Below are 322 nucleotides of genomic sequence, written 5' to 3'. Positions count from 1 at the left end.
TAAAAACCTTGCCAATACTTATAACGCGTGTCATTCAGTCACAGAATAAAGGGAAACCCTATAAAAAAAAACCCGGCCGAGGACATTTTTAAGGTCACATAGGCCTACCTGGAGGGAAACCGACCTTGACCGAGGGAGAAATGAGATCACCGCAAATACTTTCAAGGTTTCAGGAGGAGAATCGAGTCGCATTCGATGCTCAGGAAGGGAATCGAAGGCCAAGGAGGCCTGGCGTGGTGCATGGTCGCCTTGGCATCGAGAGCGGCAGGGAGGGAAGCGGTTTATGCGTCTATAGTCTTTGGGTTAATCGTTTTCGGATTTG

The sequence above is a fragment of the Penaeus monodon genome, chromosome 24 (assembly GCF_015228065.2).
Source record: "Penaeus monodon isolate SGIC_2016 chromosome 24, NSTDA_Pmon_1, whole genome shotgun sequence".
In the NCBI taxonomy this organism is placed as follows: domain Eukaryota; kingdom Metazoa; phylum Arthropoda; class Malacostraca; order Decapoda; family Penaeidae; genus Penaeus; species Penaeus monodon.
The sequence above is the reverse complement of the archived record's forward strand: the minus strand, read 5'-3'. Positions refer to the sequence as shown.